The following is a 19251-nucleotide window of genomic DNA, read 5'->3' as shown; positions in this document are numbered from 1 at the left end:
CACTGCACAACACATAACACACAGAAGTCTGTGGTGTAAATAGCAGGCCCCGGCACCCTAGGGCATCCAGACACACAGCTCTAGGGCAGCTGTGGAGTAACATATTGCGGTACTCATGCCTGGCTTTGTAGCCAATAGCACTTTGAATGTTGAATTGTTATGCCTCTGTTAAGTGAAACTGCACTGTGACGACACTGCATTATGTTGTTGACTATAAAGCCGAGCATGTTTGCAGATGCCTTACAGATTGCACGGGGAGGGTTGCTTGTCAGCTGTAGCCCAGCAGAACAGAAACAAGAAACCGAGGGAAAGAGGCTCGAGCGTCAGAATGGTATCCAGGCAGCATCTCGCTGAGGCCGAAGGGGCCGATGGGTAAGTAGGTAAAAGGTCGGGGTAGTCCGGGGTGAATGAGTGCGTCCTCCCTGGGCCCGCCCCCCAAGCGTCCTCTGCTCAGTGGACACGCCTCTTTTAAAGGGACACCGCCCCGCACCTGCCTCTGAAGGAGATCTCTGCCCCTCACTCGCCTCCTCAGGGAGGTCTCGGAGAGCCTGGAGCAGCAGCCTCGCACGACGGGCGCCAGGGCACAGGAAGCTGGAAAGAGTCAGGAACGGGAGCCCGGCCTTTCGGCACAGGTAGGAATCCCGAGTGCCGCAAATATAAGGAGCTCGTTATTGTTCTCGAAACAGGGGTCGCTGCCCCACCCCCAGCTTTTGTGGCTTGGACGCTCCTCCCGAACCATTCGCCTCTTTGTATTTACTAAATCGAGGCGAAGAAGAGTCTCTGTCACTTTAAGGGGCGGGGTTTAATTTGGGCACGAAGGAGGGGCGGGAGCAACATGAGTGCCGTGAGGTATAGAGCGCTGTCGTGTGGTGAGGGTGGCACCCTCCCCCCCCCGGTGAAGCTCCGGATTCCATCGGTGTGTGCCAGGCGCTCCATCGGCCCATGAGCATCATTCAACGGGGGTCTCTGACCTTCACCTCCACAGCCTGGTAAGTTTCCGTCCGTGCCCGCGGGTGGTGGCAGGTGGGTATGCAGGGGTATTCATCACAAGCGCTGTATGCCCGCCTCGGGTTGTTCCGGAGGGTCAGTGTTAGCAGTGCCATAGCACCTGGGCTGTGCAAGATGTGTCAAGGGAAAGGGAAGGGGCATGTTGTCAATATTTTGGAGGCCACAAGAGGGAATTTTTATTTTTGAGATTTGGGGGCGGGGAGGTGGGGGGTGTCAGCACATTTCACCCCCGTCTGCATTGGAATGATGGCGCTATAAGGAGAGAGAAAAAAGGTTGCAGGAGTGCAGGGCCTTGTGGGCTGGAGGCTGTGTGTGTGTGTGTATGTGGATAGTCACAGACCAGAGGTAGAGCTGGTAGCCGGTGCACATTCAGGAGGTGGGGGGAGGGCACCTCGTTACGGATGGCCGTGGCCAGATGGGGGAGGTAAACAGTTGTCTTTGAGGGTGTCTGGAACAATAACAATACTTTGTTTACTGTTGCTAAACTGCAGTGAAGAAGCCATGACTGGGTTTAAAATACTTGCATTGTAAAAATCACATCAATACTTTGCTATGTACAGACAACGTGGTGGGTATTTTGTGCAAGGCCAATTCGTAAACATTTTCCTTATACATTTTTTTTATAAACATGTTTAATACATGATATGAGAAGATACTGTATTAAGAGATGGAACGAAACCTAAGGTGGTTTGTGACTGTAATTATAAAGCAGAATGTTGTCAGTTGAAATGTAAGTGAACAGATACTGTATTTGTATCATTCCATACAACCAATCTCCCTGGGGCATCAGGGCGAGCTCGGTGAAGCAAGCAAGCAAGTGATGATGTTGTATAATTCATAATCTACCAGGGACCACCAGAAATTGTGGAAACACTAAAGTTGTGTGGAGGACTCTGTCTGACACAGGGATGGGAGCAGTGTTGGATTAGAAAAAATGTACTCCAGCACGCAACCTCCACCAACAGATCTCTAACTGAGCCAACACCCTGAACACCCTCAAGAGAAGACCAGGCAAACAACGATCCAAGGCGGGCAGCGGGTTCACCCCTGCCCTCCACGAACCCAGGTGCACCTGCAGATGTCTCAAGAAGAAATGGAGGAGCAACAAAACTCCGGAAACTCATGCAACCTTCAAGTCTACAGTCAACACACACCACCTCCTCCTCAAAACCACTAAGAAAACAGCCATCTGGGATCGAAGCATCCCCAACACACGTAACAGCAAATAACTCTTCACCATCATCAAGGAGTTCGCCAGGCCCAGCAGCAAGACTTCAGATGTTCACCCTTTCCAAGACCTCTGCAACAAACTTGGCACCTTCTTCCACCAGAAGATCTGGAAGATCTACAACAGCTTTGACACCCGAGATCTGGCTGCCAAAACCGCCATCATCTCAGGCAACCATGCCGCCCTTCAATAGACTATGCCCTGCTGGACCCCGCTCACTACAGAGGACATGCTCAAGACTATGAGGAGCATCCACTCGGGGACCCCAACGGACCCATGCCCATACCACACTTTCCACAGAACAGCTGCTGCCATCGTCCCCCAGTTCCACAGCACCATCAACTGCTCCATCGAAACAGCCACCTTCCCCGATGACTGGAAACACGCAGAGATCAACCCCCTCCTGAAGAAGCCATCCGCAAACCCGAAAGACCTCAAGAACTTCAGACTGTTCTCCCTCCTCCCTTTTCCAGCCAAGGTCATAGAGAAGGACATCAACGCCCAACTCTCCGTGTTCATCGAAGTGAACCACGTCCTGGACACCTCCCAATCCGGCTTCTGAAGCAACCACAGCACAGAGACTGCACTCCTCGCTGCCACAGACTACATCCACTCCCTCCTCTACCGGGGCGGGACAGCAGCCCTCATCCTACTAGACTTCTTGACCCGCTTTAACACAGTTTCCCACTGCATCCTAATCACCAGACTCCACGACACCGGCATCCACGACAGGGCTGTGGACTGGATCCATTCCTTCCTTACTGACTGGACCCAGTGAGTCAGACTATCACTGTTCCTCTCAGAACCCACGGAGATCAGCTGTGAGGTCCCCCAGGGCTCCTCCCTGAGACCTACCCTTTCAACATCGACATGGCCCTCCTCGCAGCCATAGCCAGAAGCCACAGACTAAACATTGTCTCCTATACCGATGACACCCAGCTAAAACCTCTCTGTCACCAATGAACCCTCAACCATCAGAACCAGCTTCTACAGCAGAATGAAGGCCGTTGCGGCATGGATGAAGGACATCTGCCTCAAGCTCAACTCGTACAGGACGAAATCCTCCTCTTGGGACCCTCTGCATCAGCCTGGGATGACTCCTGGTGGCCAGCTGCTTTGGGTGCCCCCCCCCCCCCACAACGGACCACACACGCAAGCTTAGCATCATAGTGGACCGCCAAATCAAAGCAGTTTCCTCAGCCTAATTCCACCCGCTCCGCCTGCTCCGAAAGACTTTCAGATTTATCCCCACGGAATCCAGAAAAATGGTCACCAATGCACTCATCACCAGCAGACTCGACTAAGGCAACGCACTCTACGCCGGTGCTACCCAGAAACAGCTCAATAAACTACAGGACGTCTAAAATGTTGTCGCCAGACTGGTCCTTTGACATCTATTGTGTTTTTAGATACATAGGGGGTCCATTAGGAAGGCAGGCGGGCGGCCCTATCGGGAAACGGGACCACCCGCCATAAGGACGGGGGTCCCGTGGGGACAATTAGGATGCGCTCACCACAGTGGTGGGCGCATCCTGCATTCCTTTCATTGTGGCGGACGGTGCACTCGGCACCGCCCGCCACAATGCCAGGAAGGCATGTTGTGCACTTCCATGCACAACATGGCAGGCACCGCGCGGTGCCTGCCATGTTGTGCATGGAAGTGCTGGGGGGTACAACATGTACACCCATACCCCCCAGAGTACCTGGCTGCCCACAACAGGCCCCCACAGTCCAATTGTTGTTTTCTCAAACTGTTGTAATCTAAAATTGCAAAGAAGGTTTGCTTTGGAAAGTAATAAAGTATTTTTAGTACAGACAATTACAATCCCAACGCTATGTTGTATATCCTGACTTTGTGTTCCTCCCACAATTCACTCAATGTATAATTTCTACAAGTTTGGGCAATATGTGATTCTTACATCTTAGCATCCTCATTGTCTTATGTTACATTTTCTGAACATTTATTTGCACACATGTAAATGTAAATGTAAATGTACAGGAATTTATATAGCGCAAATCACCAAGCGGTTTCTAAGCGCTTGCTTAGGGAACCCGTCCTGGTATTCCCCTGTGAGATAACCCCGGCAGGGTATCCGTAAGGTGAAAGCCAGGCATCCCGCCGCGAGGGGCCGTTGTGGAGATTAAGGAAGCTATTGCCCAGAGTCGCAGAGTGTGACCCCGTGAATCGAGTAGGCACCGGAGCGAGAATTGTCGAGTCCATGGACATTTTAGGACTCAAGACCCCGCCGAGCCGGGAATTGAACCCTGGTCCCGGGCTGATTTATTGTGCCTCTGTGTGTGATGTAAAACACTCTGACACCCTACTCTGGGATGAGTAGCACTATAAAATACTTAATTAAAAAATTTCTTTTAAATCCTTTTTTGTGAAATTACTTACACACACAGATACATCTTTAATTCTTACAGTGCATGCACATCTCTTACATAAGGGATTGAGTAAAGTCAAAAACCTGCCTCCGTCATAGTTTCTCTAAAGTACTTGTGAAGTGATAAGCAGTGAGCCTTTGTTTCCTTGGCATCTAGGTGTTAGGCTCCAGTTCGCTCCCAGCCAAGATGATAGATATACACAAGAACGGCTGAAGACCCTTTAAATCGGGCCTTTATTTTAGGCCCGGTTGGAAGTAAAAACAAGAAAGCACCCTCACTGCATGCAGGTTGCTGCTCTGAACAGAATGGAGGAAACGTGGGGGTGCTGTTGAATGATGTCCTGGTATCTGAAAATGATTCCAGGACAAATTCAGCATGTTTTGCTTGTGATCTGGCCTAGAAACTGCTGCTGGAACCTGGTTTCGGCAGGTTCCCCCTGCTTTCCAGCACTGGATGGTAGTCATTTGTGAATCTGACTGAACTGGAATAATCTCAATCTTGGAGGTGGGGAAGGACCATGAAATCTTGTCGGGCTTGAAGCAGGCCCTTCTGACCTCAGAAGGCGCTGGTCGTGGGCCAGTGTTGGACCTGAAGTTGGTTATTGTAAGACAGGTCTGAGGGACCGCTTTTCATAGTTTTTAAAAAAAATTGTAGATCAGAGTGGTCTCAGGCTGCTCCTTGATGTTCTTGTTGGCGATTGTTCTGGGGAGATAAAGCACTCTTCCTCACATGAGCCACCACTTGTATTTGTTTATTTATAATGCGCTACAGTTACCAGACAACAGTCTAGTTTCTTGGCACCAGGGTGGGAGGAGCTAGGATTAAAGCAGCAAAAAAGTCAAGGGGGCTGAGAAAAGAAGATACAGAAAACAAATCAATGGGGAATGGACAGCAGAAAAGAGAGGAACATTGATGGGAAATACATTGGAAAGCCTGCAGCAGACTCTGTAGTAGTAACTTTTGCTGCTAAAAGAGGGAGCAGGAAGAGAAGATGTAACATCTGGAGGAATTCTGATAAATTAGAAATTATACTTTTTTTTGTGCCTTCTTGGAACTCTTTAGATTGCTGAGGTTTCTGCAGGATTGAGGGAGTTTCTTTCTTAGGTCCAGCCCTCCTGTTTCCAGTCGTTTGTCGCCCGATATTCTTATATATCCATTCCTGCTTTTGCCAAGTCAGAGGACCCTTCAGTTTTAGTTGTAGCCAGTATGGACTTTGATGAACTATGGACTTTGACCAACTTCTCCGTTTCATGGACAGCTACAGCGGAAGACGCAATGGGTACAGCTACGATCTGAGGCTGAAGGCCCAGGGTCTTCCTCTGCAAGTGGACAGCCACATCTAACAACATGTAGGAGGATCTGTGGTCAGAGGCCACGGCTGGGTGTTGCTGGGGTTGGTATGTAGTGCGCTGTCCTTCGATTTCATACTACGCTTCCTGACGAAGCTCTTGAATTAGCTGTGATTTTGGAGGCCCACAGTTCAGAGGTACCCGTGTATGGTCAAAGAGCATCTCCCGCCACATATAGACAGTCATAGCTCTGGAGAATGGCAGAGAAGCTGTGTGCTAAGGCTAAAGCTGGGAGATCAGGTGTTGGTTTGAAGGATACCCACAACCTCCTTGGAAGACCTACCGAAGAACCCTCCTGGAGAGCGTGTGTAGATGCCAGGAATGAGTCCCATGTAACGAGGGGTGCTGACGGTTCTCTTTATGTGATTGCTTTACGCACCAGATTTGTGGTCTTGGCAGGATATTTTTCAGCCCTTAAAGCCAGTACAGATATTTCACAAAGGCAATGCCTGCTCCTACACTTTTCTTTTCTCCTATTACAACTGCTTTGGCCATTTGTATTGGATTTGAGGCCTTTGCACCTGGCCTTTGGTACGGGACAATCGCGTATTTCAGCGTCTGTTACAAAGGAGGATCAGTGGCTCTTCACTACAGGCCCGGTAGCGAGGTGGCTTCATGATTCCAGTCCTGTTTTTTCTCTTACATATCACTGAATTATGGCGCCCTGGTCCATTGGGAAGAACGCATTGGGTTGCTAAATGCAAACCCAGAACTGTAAATACGTTGTCCTACTAACGTGGAGCAAAGTGGCAACATTGCATGGACTCAAGGGTGGGAAATGCGGTCTTCTGAGCATTACAGAGATGCAAAGTCCACAAGATCACAACAGCAATGCTTACAGATGTGCACCAAATGTTAACAACAAATGATGTGATTCCTAGGTATGAAACTGTAGATAGCCAGTCGGGTTATAATAAACAACCAATAGCGAGACTGCTCCCGAGCTCCCAAGCTTTCCAGGTTCAGATGTAAGTAAGTCCTCCCGTGTAGGTTTGTCCTTGGCATTATGGTACTTGTAGTCCTGGTTTTGTTATAGCATGAAAAGACCTGGAATTGGATACCTTACTCATCGGTGACCCCCAAAACATGAGAACTGTATGCTCCAAGGTAAGTAAGACTTCCACCTGGTTGTGCGTAGCCCTATCCGCGCCTTCCGTTCTAGCCTAGGCTTCTTGGCTCAGAATTTTGGTGTGCGTTCCGGCCTATTACATATCTGTTACTGCTGAAGATCACCAGGTTATACACAGAGGTCCAGAGTACAAGCCCTTAAAAAAGAAGTGGGGGACTAACCAAGTTAGGCAGTATTCAAGTGACATCATGGCGCATGATATCACTGCACGTGACATTGCACGTGACATCACAGGAAGTGATCTCAAAGAAAGCGACATCACAACTATGAACTCGGAGGAAGTGACATCACAAGAAGTGACAATAGATCTTAAGACCTCACATATATTTAGCAGGTCTATCATGACTACATGAGAGATCATTACGAGATTTATTAGATTGGATTTTGCGTTGGGGTTGTGCCAAAAAAGTGATGCAACCCCGATACAAAATCGGGACCTTAACTTACACATTTATTTTTTTAAACTCTACCACAAAAGAAATTGTCAAGAAGGAGAAATGTGGTAGAAAATCTGTTCTGCTTAATTGGTTGCAAAGTCTGCATTTTAAAATATCTTCTGGAGTTAGGGCATCTGCTGCAGAGATCTTTGTGTGCCCAGTAAACCTCAGGAAATAATAATAATGATAAAATAACTCTGGAGGTTAACACATTTGTTGGAGAGGTCTATGTTTTATCTAGTCTTGTTTTTTTTATTAAAGTAGCGTAGAGGATTAATGTGTCTCCTGCAAAGCACATCATGTAACATGCAAATTACAGATTTTTAATTTATGTAAATAGGTAAGTGGTTTACTGCTTTTAGCACAGAGATCCTTTTGTTATTTGCAGTTCATTAATTGCAATCCTTCTAATATAGAACAGTGAGCTTTGAAGGACGTGCGACTCTTACACCTTATAACCCTCACTGTCTCACGCAAGTCCACTGTAATTATGTGGTTCTGCTGCCACTGCATTTTTCACACAATTTGCACATTTTAGCAAAATAAATTGTTTCTAGCTTAAACGGATGAAAAGTTGCAAATAATGCATGCTGCGGTGCAGCAGAAGGCACTTCGCAAGGATTGACTGTTCACCTTTCAGTTGCATAGTGCTGTATTTGGGTGTTAAATTAACACTAGTAAGGTGAAACCTTTTTGTAGACAGTGTTAAGATGTGTAAATATGACAAAATAATGAAATGGTACCATCACTAGATGTGCCACATTATGCTGTATAGTTAGCATTTTCTTGACTTGTAATTTAGTAAACTGTGCCGCATAATTGAATCCTTCATTGCCACTCAATTCCAGTGGCCCTGGTCTTATATAACACATCCTGTACATTGATTTACGCACACATTTTTTTTGTTGTCAATGTATAATGATATAAAGCGCTAAGACACCCTGCATTGAGATGAGTAGCACTATAAAAAATATTGTTGCATTTTAATTGGTATTTGTGTAAATATTGGGGTAGAGCACCCCACCTTACATTTTTACAGTGCATGCATAGCTCTCATATACAAGCACTGAACAAGGTCAAAACCATGCCCTTCTTAAGTACTTGTGAAGTAATAATATGCTGCGTGCCTTTGTTTCCCTCCCCATTGCGTTCACACCTAGGTGTGATGCTCCAGGTAGCTCACAGCAAGGGTGCTGAAAACAAAAGGAGGCCTAATGGCTCCTTACATTTGACCTTTATTTTTGGCCCTGCTGGAAATTAAATTAACAAAGATCCCTCACCACTTGCACGTTGCTGCTAGGAACGAAAGCAGACAATGCGCAGGTGCTGCTAAATGTGTCCAGATGTCTGATAATTAAATTACACCAGGACCAGTTCAGCATATTTCAGTGGGGCCCAGCGTCTTGGCAGGGTGGACGGCTTGCATCCTGTGAAAATAGTGGGTGGACGCCACCTACCTGCTTGTACCGCCCCCGCCCCCTTGTCTTGTGCCTTTCAGAGATCTATCAGGGCAGCTTCAGCTTTGTACCAAAGTGGGGCGGCACTCAACCCCATCCTGTCATGTTTTTTCTTGGACTCAAGGACAACATGCTCTTCTGAAAGTGAGCGATCTTTTTGGCTGAAAATATGTCACTCGTTCAAGTTGGAATGTGGTGCGTAGATGGGGTCCTTGAGTGGTTTAAGTGGGGTGGACTGTCTTCCAGGTCATGTGAGACAATACTACATGGGAACTTAACAGTCGGAGGGAGGTGACTGTGAGAAATTCACTGCAATTTGGTACAACCCTTCATTCCAGATGTCAGTATAGTGGTGTGATGCTGCCATCTGGTGGAAGGTGCTGGCATGCCGAATGATTTGTTTCGGAAGCACCATCCAGAGATGTGCTCGCGTAGATGCAGGCCGCTGGAATTTTGCGGCAGAGGAAGAACAACATATGCGAAGGATTGACAAAATATGTAGCAAGAAACGGCAAATTATGCAGCATAATGCGGCACATTTTGTGATAGTATTTGTAATATTTACTCCTGGTAACAGTTTCTGGGAAAATAGTTCACCTTTTTTTTGTTGGTGAGTTTTATATAGCACGAACTCGACCTGAAGGTATCCGAGCACTTTTTAGGTCTCGCCTGTCGATGCGCATGCGCATCGAGCAAGCGAGAGTATTGCGACTTATCCACTCTTTATCCACACTGCAAGGAATCGTGGCGATTCCTTGCAGTGCCCGTGACTTTTAAGGTCAATGCGCATGCGCATTGAGCTTATGCGCATGCGCATTGACCTTAAAAGCGCGTGCACGTCCGTCTTTGTTTACCCGCTCCGCCCCCTCCCCTTCCCGCCGTGTCGCATTTCTCCTCCCCCTCCCCTCTCTTCCCTCCGTCTTGTTTTAGCACTTGTGCCCTGGGTGTAATTTCAAGACTTTATGTTATAAATACATAAATTCCCACTGTCTAAACATTAAACTCGGTCACCACTGACGCGAGAACAGAATGGCTGTGGCTACCACACGCATGTAAGTTTCTTTTTCTTTTTTCGAGTCTTGCGCAGTGTGTGTGTTCTTGCGAAAGGGCTGACCGTGTGCAGAAAAGAACGTAAACTTCTGCAAACCCTTTTAAAGTTGCATCTGACGCATTGGCTGTGTTTTGCTGCTCCTCGTGCAGTGTTTGGTGGCGGGTCCACTCTGAACGACTTCTTCTCATCCCTGGTATGCCTGTGTTTAGCGACCATTTGTTCTGCCACTTACCCGTATTGACACGGTTACATTTCCTTTAATCACAGAGTGTAACTTTGCCCTGTTTTCACGAAGAATGTCGTTGTTTTGTGTTGTTACCCGTTCATGTGCCTGTCATCAACGGGTATTTTGCCATAGCCAAATATAGTGAGCGGACAACAGACTGATATAGATTGTAGCATGCTCAATAGTCATTTTGTTGTTCTGAAATATCAGTGGGTGTTTTTTTTCGGTGAGTCTTTTGCTTAAACCTCAGACTAGTAAATTTGGCAAATGTTGAGCAGCCCGTTCTAAAGATAGAAGCTGTTTGCAAACAGTTTCAATGTGCGGCTGAAAAGAAAATTGCCGTGAATTGTGTAGACAGGATAATGGGCAGTCGGCAGGGTTTTTCTTGTAACCCAGTTCCCACCTCCTAGGCTCCCTGCCGCCAGCAAGCAGAAGCACACCAATTAGAGGGCACGCTTCATAAACTGCCTTTGTGTTCTTCTGTATAATCAAAACCGTGCAGCTCAGCCACATAGATTTTCATCGAGTAGACGTTTTTTCAAAAATATGAAATACTTTCAGAAGAAATATCCGAACTTAATATACATGAATATGTAAAGATTGCTTACTTAAAACTTCTCAAAATTATAATGAACAAGGAAGAGATTAAGGACCCAACCATACGGTGAGCATCTCAGCCATTGTATCATTAGCCCTGAGAGCACAAGAAAAATGTGACAATGCTCTAGGAGACCTCCATTGAATAACAAGGAGTGACGTACCACGCCACGCAGTATAACATAACATAACACAACCTTCTCAAACTAACCTATCATTCTCTGTTTCGACGATCCAGTAGAATGCTCGAGTAGAAGCTAACACTATTTTACTCACCGCTCACTCTCTCTAAATGGAGAACTAATCCCGTTAATTTAGATTGCACCGTTTTGTCAGTATTTGGTTGTAGCTTTTTTCATCCTTCTATTGTCATTTAATATTAAAAGTGCATATACATTGTGCAGCTCTACAAGTCCACGTAAAACTGCCCACACATAGTAAAATACACATTTTAACATTCACCATGTAAGGAGTTACATCAAGACCATGCTGTCAGAGCTTACATAAGACTCTGCGACCTATGGGCATACTGTGTCTTTTAGTGTATATTCAGGACTAAGGCAGGAGTGGGTAACCCTCTTACTTGCAGAAACATCTTTGTGAATCAAGCTTTAAATAGCACCTTGTGCAGAATAAAGATGAAGAAGTGGATGTCTTGGCAGTAATATCTTTGATGCCACCAATGTCAACATCGCCGATGTCCTATACAGGCGGTACCGCCACAGAAGGATTCACTGAATTTGTCTCTTTTGATAAAGCTTAACCAATTGTAATCTCTGGTTTCTTGGTTAATCTGCCTGTAATGCTGTAAAAACTTTGACAAAGAGAGATAGATCCTAAAAATCTGGATATCTCAGGGACGCAGCATGCAGGCATACTTTGGCAGAATCCAGACCATTTAATTTACTAACAAGTTGTTTTTGCATAATTGTGAAAGTACTCCTAGGTATTAACCCCGAGTGCCCATAGCAGCGTTTTAAGTGTACCCTCACCCACCCTCACTCACCCTCACTCTCACTCACCCTCAACCCCTCACCCTCACTCACCCTCAACCCCTCACCCTCACCCACCCTCAACCCCTCACCCACCCTCAACCCCTCACCCTAACTCACACTCACCCTCACTCACCCTCACTCTCACTCACTCACCCTCACCCTCACTCACCCTCACTCACCCTCACTCTCACTCACCCTCACTCACCCTCACTCTCACTCACCCTCACCCTCACCCACCCTCCCTCACCCTCACTCTCACTCACCCTCACTCTCACTCACCCTCTCTCACCCTCAACCCCTCACCCTCACACAGTGCAATAGGTCTCGGAGCATTTGAGTTAGAGCTTTTAGAATTGTTTATGGCTTTTTTTATTTGTAATTCTTTAGCATTGGCTACAGGAAACAAAAATGCTAAAGATTTACAAAAAAAACCCATAAACAATTCTAAAAGCACTAACTCTAATGCTGCGAGACCTATTGCATTTCCAATGCTTGTTATATGAGCATCAGTTGCGTTACAGATGGACACATTCATCTTGTAAAGGCACAGCGAGATTAAGTGATTTCCCCAGAATCGCAGGATGTTGAGCGTCTCTGCCAAGACTCGAATCCGGTTTCCCAGCTTCGAGGTCGACCGCTCTAGCAATTGGGCCACATCCTCTCCCCATTATTAGCAACAATTTAACATCCAAATACTGCAAGAAGCAACTGAAAGATGACCAGTCAGCCTTTGCGAAAAGCGTTCAGGTGCGCTGGGACCTGAGTTGCCATATATTTTCTAACTTTTGATCCGTTTGAGCTAGAAACAAAATGTTATTTTTGTTAAAACCTGCAGATTGTGCACCAGATGATGGAGTAGGGGTAAATGAGCCGAATCCATAATTATGTGAAAATCGCCGTGACCACTGAATCACTTAATTCCACTGGCCCTGCATACATGTTAATGATCAAGAGAGCTGCATACAGAATGGACCTTCTGGCACGGTCTGTGCTTTACCCACAACTCAGAGGAATTGGCCCAGAAGGAAAATGCGATGCCTTGGGACCCCCATCCGCTATGCAGAGGCAGCTGCTAATAGTTTTTTTGCAGATTTTTTCAGTTAGATATAGCTCAAACTCGACCCAAATGTATTCGAGCACTTTTACGTGACCACCAGTTACATAACATTAGGTCTTGTTCACTGGTTAAGTGCCCAAAGGGTAGCCAAGTTACTGCAGGACAGGTCAGTTTCTTCCTGCAAACCTCTTAGTTTGTGGTGCTTTGACTGTAAACTACCTCTGTTCTAACTGTGAGACTCTTTTTGGAGAGCTCTGGCCATAGGGCCCCTCCAGGTCTAAGGCCTTCCGAATCTAGGTTTTCTATGCAGGGGAGTAGCTTCACAAGGAGGTGTTTGGGGTGTGATACCCCCCAAATAAATGCATTCTTGGTTTGATAGTCGGATCTGGGGGACCTGAGTCTATATTTCTATATCTGTGTTGGGTTTTATTGTTCTCATTGCACTGAGAGGCTTTAATTCTTCATTTTTGGGATTGGGAACTTAAATATATATTACGAGTGGTTTACCAAAAAAGTAGTAAGTCTGTACCCACAGAAGTATTTATGGCATGGGTGCAAATTTACTGTGTTTTGGAATTCACAAACTTATGCAGTAGTAGTTGGAAAGCTGTGCCATTTGCAGTTTTCCAGGCATACTACTGGCAATCAGACACCCAAAGGTGATGGAACGAATGCTTGGTAATGGTCTAACCACTGGCAATCGCTTAGGCTAGTATTCCAACTAGGCCTGGGCCAAATTTAAAATACCCTGGTGTCATTTGGGAAATCTCGCATTACTCTTGTTGTTCGAGATTCCCATAAAAAGGACGCTATTATGCACCTTGGCTTAATAAAGTCCGATTTACAATAAACATTTACAGTGAATGGTGCAATTTGCAGTACAAATGTACCTCAAATGCATGGGAACAATAGCACGTGAGTAGTTATTATTTGCGGTGCTCTTGTTTAAATGCACCCCTGTGCCAAAATTGACATGATTTTGCACTATAATAAAGCACAAAACGATGGATTTGCATTTTGTGTAATTTTGCTGAAATTTCATATAATCATGCAAAACCAAATTACACAAATTTTGCACACCTCTAATTCCAACCCATTGTTTTCTGTCCGTTATGCCACCTTAGACCACGGTCCACCAAATGCAAACCACTACTGACCCAGAGACGTTTTAATTCATGGGCAAAGTGGGCTCTGGTCCAAGGCCCCAACCTTTCTGGAGTGCACCTGATAGGGCCAACTCTCCCTCTGCAGAGAGTCTTGTCCTGATTACCTTTTAATAATTCTTCAACAAATTGTGTTAAATACCGTTTTTCTTTCATTTATTTTCAATGTGGGTGATGTGTGGGAGTCTATGGCAGACATGTTTATGTTTTATGCAATATTCAGAGAAAACTCACTTTTAGAACAAAACAGGATCTCACTTATAAGAAATGAGAGGAGGTCACAAATATTATTTACAGTAATATTAGTGTGCTGCTGCTGTGTTACAATATTGAAAAAAACAGTCGCTATCCCTAAATCCTAGATGTAAACACATTTAGAATCTGGAATAGTATGCCTGTGCACTTAGTGACCTGGCAAAAGAGGGCATGAAAGAACTGAAACTGGGTCATAAATTAAAATCTGTTCTGAATAGCAGGCCACAAAATATGTTATCCACGTACTTTTTAGAGAATTGCTTTTTTTGTAAATTCACAAATTCCCTCAAACTCCTGGAGATTTGCCAGAGTCCTAGATTTGCAGTAGATGTTCTGTGGCTAATTTCTAATCATGCTGATTTTTCATTAACTGCAAAATTCACTTGAGCAAATTTGATCGAAATTTGCATTTCCAAATGTAAATTTTTATCCAGTTGACAAATTCTTTACCGCATGAGAAGCCCTGTCTACTAGACCTGCATGAAAGTTGAACCTTTTTTAAGAGCAATTTAACAATTGTGTAAAACTTTACAAGATGAAGCGTTTGTCAGTTTTCCATACATTTTTGTTAGGCCGTTCCTCTGACATTTATCGTCCCTTCTCCTAATTTATGATTGGGAAAGTAGCCATACTGGGAACCTTTTGGCTATCGTAGGTGCCATATAACACTCCTAAAATTCCACTTATTTTGTGAACCATGAGATGGAATTTGGAATCATAACACCCTTCTCTGTTAATTTAGGTGTCTCCATGCAACAGTTATGGTTTGTTGTTTGCATTTGGTGACAGAGTTGTGACTAGGATGTTTTTTTAAAAAAATTCATTTGTAGTTATTGTTTTATTCCAGTGCTTCTAACGTGGTGTTTTCTTTTTGCTTATTAGAACATATATAGACCCTGAACTGTGCTGCTGCTGCCCGATTTCTGCTGCTGCCCAGATCCCACTGCTGCTCGGATCCCACTGCTGCCTGGTGCCTCCCCTACAGTAGTTCTTCCCCTGTTGGGATCACTCTGCTATTGGTATTTTTCTGCTGCTGTGGTTTGTCATCCACTGGACCCTTGCTCCTGTCTGGATCTATCACCTCCAGAGGCACCATGATCTGGATGCTGAGGCTGTATGTCATTGGAACAGTGCTGTCTCTGCTCTCTGTCTTTGTTGGTCTGGTGGACTCTCTGGGTGGTTTGCAGATTCTTTGGGGCTCCCGAACCCCAAGCTCTGATCTTTCTCAAAACAAAGTTGTAGAAAGTGACTTCCCCGTGGAGATCACAAAGAGGGGTGTTAAGCTGAGGAGTAAGAAAACCGTTGGCTCGTAGATGTGTTAAGAACTGTCGGGTGGCACAGCGGAGGACATAAACGAAGGCAATCCATGACTTCAAATTCAATTCATACCTTGGCTGTGCACATCATTGTGGACACTCCGGAGCACGCATACGTTTTTCACCCCGAGCCAGGCAGTGTCCTCTGGACAGATGAGGATGAGCTGCTCCTGGTTGGTGTGATCAGGCGTGTCAAGCTTACATGGATTTTAAGGTGACAATACATGTTGACCAATTGGTACTGCGGGTGTTGATCATCGACATGAATGTACTTGTCTGCCCTGAGCCCTAAGTCCTTGAGGGGTCGGTACTTTGTCGAAGTACATCAGTGCAATATTCCGAATGTGGACCAACATTGCCTGTGAGGCAGCATTATTTGACTCATTGCGACACAGTTTGTAAAGGGAGGCAGGAAACCTGCTCTGTAACCTGAAGTCTTAACTCCATTTCCTGTTCTGCTGTGCAGAGCAGAGGTCTTATTTTGTGAGCTAGAGATGCTTGAGGTCAGCCTGAGGTCTTGTATGCGTCTGGTACAGGCAGGTGAAGAGGGCTGTATTCTTTCCCATCTCTGTTCTGTTATGTAACACTATTGTCTCCTTGAGCCGTGAGGTGGGAGAAGGAAGTAAACGGTTTGGGGATTGTTTACAATGAGAATTCTGAAATGCCTGAAAAACTTGACTTAGTGTATCTCTCTGTGAACATTGAGCAGTAGTATTTTGTTTTTTGTACTGACAAAACATTTCTAAATACTGTCTTGATGAAATTGAATGTAGATGTGTTGGTCTCTTAGAAGAAGAATCTTGCTAGGACATTCATCTGGAGAAGAATGCCAACAAGAAAAATGTCCTGGAGCGAATATTAACCATGTGCCCTTTACAGTGAAATGTTAACATAAGATCGCCTAGCCTCAAATTCTGCCTGGATAATCCCCCCCCCTGCCCAGCAGATAATACTTGCAACCCACATTCACCCATATATGGCGCATCCTAGAAGTAAAAAGTTACCAAAACACTCTCAGAATGAGCGGAATGCTGGATGGAGGAGTCCCAGGAAGTGAAATGTTGGCAGGATAACCCTCTCCACCCTGGGGTGTAGTATGCTAGCAAGGCATACTACTTGAGTGGGTGGCTGGTAGGATGGCTCAGGGAGTTACGTCCACATGGCTAAGATATGTGGTGATCTACAGCACGAGTTCAAATCATGGTAAGGATGAATTAAACCCTATCCATTCCATTTCAGCATAGTTAGTATGAAAATTGTGTGATAGTAGTACATGTTATTTATAGCACTTAGAAATGTCAGAAGGCTTATATGAAGCGCCATGTTAAACCAGTTACTATTATTAAGAAGAATTATTGACTTCAAATGCTGGCGGGAGTAGTGTGCCTGGAATGGTTTACCCGTATGATAACTTGCCTCGTGTGGATTCTTAGGAGGATCCCCCCCCCCTCGTCTCTCCTGCCCCCCCTAGCAGAATAATAACTGAATTAGAGTTCTCAGTACTGACACTGCAGCCGTCTGGTCTGGTGACTTCTGTCCTGTGTTGTGTTTTCCACCCTGCCGGCTTAGGGTAGTGTTGCGAATCAAGAAAGCCTGTTCATGCAGCAAACCACTTGTTAGCAGCATCAACTACTTGGGGCCTGCATACCGTCTTGCTGAATTATGAAGAAGCTTGGCTGGTCTAAATAGGCCATTACTCCTTGGTTGATCCCGCTTCCCTGCCTACAGCAGTAGGAAGCAGAGGTTGGTGTAGACTTTGGGCCACTGGCAAGCAAATTCATATTCGCCACACTCTTGCCCCTCCTGATAATCCAGAACATGCTTTCTCTTCATGCCAGAACATCACATATAATTTTAGATCAAGGCGGGGAGGCTGAAATGGGAAGACCCGGTGGATGCAATGCTTGTCGGAATAAAAAGGGAGAATCTTGTACAATGTCTGAGTCACGCTGTCGTCTGTTAATCCTGTCATTGTTGGTTGCGTCTCACTAGTTATCCTGATGACCATTGATTAAACATAGTAAATGCTGTGTCAGAGTTTCCTTTAGTCCTCTCTTCCTGACCATCTCATTGTGGATGAAACACAAGTGACAAGCGTGATTTAATTTTTTAAGGAGGTCATCCAGTGCTCTCCAGAACTGGGATGTAATCTCAATGATCCAGTCGCCGACCATAAGTAAGCAACACTATCCTTTTGAAAATACGTGTGCATCGTTATTGCAGATGGAATGATAACCTGCTCTAAAATGTAGCCCTTAAATCACATCCCTTACATCAAGAGTCACTGCATCTCATAGTCAGTACATCCCAATTACACTTACCTTTTTTATTTTTAACCTTCCTTTACAAGCCTATCGATTTAAATGTAGAGAATACACAATGGGTTACCATGTAGTATGGTCCAATATTTACATCATGGACTACAAAGCTGAAGGCTGAGTGATTGTAATTGTCACAGTAATATAGGATCACATTATTTTGAAACAAGTTAGCTTTTTCATAGCTGTTTTCTTAAAAGCCCATCTAACAATGGGTATAGTTTGAAATTGGAATTTTTAAAAAGAAATGAACAATGTAAGGGTCAGTGTTTTTATGCAATACTGTGGCTTCAACGTTTACCTTATAATCATGCATTTACCACATATTGTGGAACAGAATTAGTATACATTTTGGATTTCAGAAAAATCTTGTTGTTTCCTCAATTGGATGAAAACAATACTGATAGAGAATGTGCATCATATTTTAAATTTTTATTGCCCAATTTAGATAACCTTGCTGCGTATTTTGGTCCTCAATGCTGCATAATCCTAGTAGCCCACACAGTGGTAAAGCTGTGTTGAGTGGTGGCTGGCAAGGTGATGATGAAATCTATATTTCACAGGGTACAATGAACTATAGGATTTTATTCCTTGACATTTTGTGCAATAAAATAATCCATTTATGTAATATATATTTCTATTGTTTCACATGGTGGTGTAAACCACCACCCACCTGCCATTACACTTATTTCTTTTGCCACTCTTTAATGTTATATACATAATTAAAGTTTGTATATTTGTGGGGGGGACCCTCCCAATCCCCTGAGACTGTATCTTATTTTTTGGTTAAAGTAATGATTTAAACATTTTAATCTCTTTTTTTAATTAAAATTAGGTCTACCTCTTTAAACTCCTTTCTCCTATTTATACATTTTCCACTTTTTCTATTATTAAAGTTCATTTAACTATATATCCTTACCATTACATTTCTTATTAACGCTAACATCTTTGTAATATACACTCATTTTCCATCCTTATGTTTAAATGTGTATTTCTTTTTAACAATAGTTAACATAACATTTTCTTTATGTATAGTACACAGAGCAGCTACGGATCAGCTGCACTTTACATTAAAAAGCATTTTTAGGTCTCTCCTCCAGACAGTGGAAGCTACCAAGAACTTACAGTGGACTTACAGCCTTCCCAATGCTTACCATTGGTTAGCTTTGTCACTCTTGGGCACTTGCATTGGTTTGCCTTCATGTTCATGTATTCGTCCCTCTCCTGAAGTATTGTCTTTTCACCATGCTTTTGATTGTCTGACCTGTATCCTTTCA

General features: G+C 44.7%; 1 long non-coding RNA gene across 1 annotated transcript; it reads left to right on the top strand.

The window, feature by feature from the left end:
- Positions 1 to 473: 473 nt before the first annotated feature.
- Positions 474 to 18602, top strand: LOC144820227 (uncharacterized). Its single transcript, XR_013607698.1, has 2 exons — positions 474 to 989; positions 15223 to 18602. It is a non-coding gene; the product is annotated as an uncharacterized LOC144820227 (long non-coding RNA).
- Positions 18603 to 19251: the final 649 nt, after the last annotated feature.

This window comes from Lissotriton helveticus, chromosome 1_1 (assembly GCF_964261635.1).
Source record: "Lissotriton helveticus chromosome 1_1, aLisHel1.1, whole genome shotgun sequence".
Classification (NCBI taxonomy): Eukaryota; Metazoa; Chordata; class Amphibia; order Caudata; family Salamandridae; genus Lissotriton; species Lissotriton helveticus.
The sequence above is the reverse complement of the archived record's forward strand: the minus strand, read 5'-3'. Positions and strand labels throughout refer to the sequence as shown.